Source organism: Pinus tabuliformis, chromosome 6, assembly GCF_031772625.1.
Source record: "Pinus tabuliformis cultivar Carrire ecotype Pingquan chromosome 6, CPIR1, whole genome shotgun sequence".
Classification (NCBI taxonomy): Eukaryota; Viridiplantae; Streptophyta; class Pinopsida; order Pinales; family Pinaceae; genus Pinus; species Pinus tabuliformis.
In genome coordinates this window covers 611,816,106-611,819,451 of record NC_142292.1, presented here as the reverse complement: position 1 = coordinate 611,819,451, position 3,346 = coordinate 611,816,106, and the positions used below count along the sequence as shown (strand labels likewise).

General features: G+C 36.0%; 1 pseudogene; it reads right to left on the bottom strand.

Moving 5' to 3' along the window:
• Window positions 1-2,435: 2,435 nt before the first annotated feature.
• On the bottom strand, window positions 2,436-3,057 carry LOC149260061 (universal stress protein PHOS32 pseudogene; annotated as a pseudogene).
• Window positions 3,058-3,346: the final 289 nt, after the last annotated feature.

The following is a 3,346-nucleotide window of genomic DNA, read 5'->3' as shown; positions in this document are numbered from 1 at the left end:
GTAATGTAATAACATAAACTGTCTCATGAACCTTGCCTCCATTTCATGATTTCCTTAACCATATTAATTAATCATTTACATGGACATTATGATTATCACATCAAATAAAGAATCATCATCATCAAGGATTCAACATCGTCAAACTAACACAATAGGTAATCACATCATTGAACACTGATATACCCTGGAGACCCCATAGGGTGAAAACCAGCAAACGTTTAATATTATTATTAAATGCTCATGAGGGTTTTCACCCCTAACTCAAAGGCTTATAAGGGATTCCATCCCCTGACCATTGTTATAAAATTATTATAATGAATTATCATTAAGTTGTCACATAACTAGCTAAAATCTAATACATTTTCCATGAAAGCCATTACTTACATACCGCCACATGCAACATTCCTCGTGGCATGAGTGTTCTAGCAATGTATGATGCCGCAACTCATACTCATCTGCAAGGACCATTAATCCTTTTCCTGCCACAACGTTAAATATAATCTATGCCTTGCGCAAGTAATCCAACTTTACTTGCCCATGTTATCATTATCAACATTGACATCATGATTACATTTATAAATAATCATATTAACTAGCATTTCCCTTCACATAAGCACATATTCTTAGAGGACAAAACACTAAGGCATTCCTTTGAAGGGACTAACTAAAACATCAGTTATAATCTTCTTACATGAAAATTTACATAAACTTTATCAAAAGATCTAGTCCTTTAGCTATTACTTTTGATGCATGCAAATATATAAAGCAATCTCACACAACCTGTAGTCTTTTCCCACATGCGAATATATATCCTTTCTAATGAAAGCTAACACAAATCTCGTGTGCATACACATCTCATTCAACAAGAAACTAAGATAATAGTTATGTTAGCATAAAAGTAATCACATATCATTTTCCTAAAGAAAATGACTCAATAGTTCTTCAATCCATACAAAGAGTTCATCTCTATAGCACATTGACTATACTTTTTGCATCCAATAGCTTATCATAATAGCCCTTCTCTTCCCTTCTCTGGTATTCTACCATCATTTCATGTAAACAGTTACATACTTCTTTATTAAAGGAGGTCATTATAACCCCATTTCTCTATATTCTTATATGTAAGTTTCTCATGCTTCCCTTCCAAGAAATTATTATGGATACCCATTTTTATGCTTAAAAATCAAGAAACAATATCCAACTTATCTAGCAAGACAATCTTTTCAAGAGATTAATATTTCCAAGGAAGTTAACATCGATTATTGTTTTCAAGAGAGTCAACATAATACTTTCTCTACGTACACACCAAATCATATTTCCAATGTCACCATAGCTACCCTTAAGTGCGTGCAACATGTGTTTTTCCTAACACAATTATTTTTACTTCAATGCACATAATCTTCTCAGTAGACAAGTATGGATTCTTGTTCTTGTATGAACACTATTCATATGTGTCTTTTAAGAAAAGAATCTCTATCTTTGTTTTCAAGAAATCTCGCATAAAGTCAGTATTTTCATGCATGCAGAATGCACTCTTTTTCTAAAAAGAACAATATTTATGTGTATATAAAACATACATTTTTCTTCAAGAAAGTTAGAATGATTATCTATGTGCCTAGAAGCACATCATTAGCAATTTCTATCATGCATGCAATGCATAATTATTTCACAAGAAACTTCAAAATTAACTAGTATCACAAAGCATTTAAGCATATATCCACTTTCATGAAAATGACAAGTGACTTGGCATTTAACACACAAGATTCACATGTAATCTTTCTAAGAGAAAAACTACATATTTTCTTTATCATAAAAAACTACATACTCTCTTCGTTTTGGTCCACAGATTTTTCACATTCTTCTTTGCATACTACTATGCATATATTATCTATATTTGGTAAGAAATATTTCAAAAAGATGCCCAAATAAAACATACTTATATTTTCCTTTCAAGAAAATGAGCAAGATACTTATCTTATTCATGGCAGCCTCCTTGCCTCCATAGCCATTGCTATAGAAGCCAAACCCACCAGAGACACTGAAATCAATTTGGAGAAGCCAAGAGAAGACCCAAGAAGGGTTTGAGTAGCAGCAGCATTTGAACATAAAGCGGATTCTGTTGACTCTATTCTGCTGAGTAGAGGATCACTAGATCTACAGTGGCTTTGCGAGTTCACGCCCACTGTGGAAAAGCATTCCGAACCAACTTTACATCTGCGTCCACATTCAAGTGCTCAGGAAAGCTTGATCTCTGGAAAAACTGATTTCTAAGTTCTCCATTATGTTGCAGCATTTAATCATAGAGCATTAGTTGGCAGCAATTTTGAGCCATCTCTCAATTAGAAGGCATGCAAATCCAGGCTGCCATTAGAGAGATACATTGTGCAAGTTTCATGGGATTGAGCATCCAACAGTGAAGGCAATGCGACCTATGACTAAGTCTCGTCATCGATCTCCGGAATGGGTTTTACTATGAACTCTTGTCGAGAACTTGGTCAAGATCATCAATCCTCCTTCTTCTTTATCGTCCAGATATCTAACGACTACAACAAGACAGACATAGTGATGTACAAAGTAATCCCTGATGCTGCCAAGGCGACTCTTGTAGGTCTGCCTGGAGGCCCCAAAACCCCAACTTCCCATGATAACAGCGTTGAGGCTAAGCGTCTCGACCTCTAGGTAGAGCCTCTCTTTCATATAGTGGTCTTTCACGATATGGATCTTGAAGGGTATGAGAGCATCGACTAGAGGCTGGGCAAGGTCGGAGGCCTTAGTCAATGTGAAGGCAACAAAATGGTCCTCAAGCTTCTGTTAGGACTCCTCGTTGTTGTTGTCCTCGACGGATAAATTGATAGAACCCCAATCGGCCCCGTAAAGAACACTATTCAGCCTAACATGGAGAAGGATCATGTTATCGCCTGGGCGAAGGTAATTAAACACGACCCTTTTCACTGCAAAGGCACTCTCATCACTCAGATTCACTACTATAGCGATCTTTCGATGAGCGCCCTGCTGATGATGTTGTTGTTGTTGTTGCGAGGAAGAAGATAAAAGCATTGTGAAAGGATAATTTCGGCTTTTCAAAAAAAAATGGAATCGACAGCCATGCATTTTCCTTTTACCGAGATCTCCTTTCTTGATTTTCCCCCAATCAGTTTTACAAACATCAAGAATCAGTTTTATAACTGATTCGTAATATTAAAATTACTTTTACATAGGGCTATTTACAATAGGGATATTACATACTCCCCCCCTTAACAAGAACACTGTCCTCAGTGTTCATCTCTCGCTAGAACTTTAGATTTTACTCATAATATAACCATTTAAACCACACAAAAAGTAATCC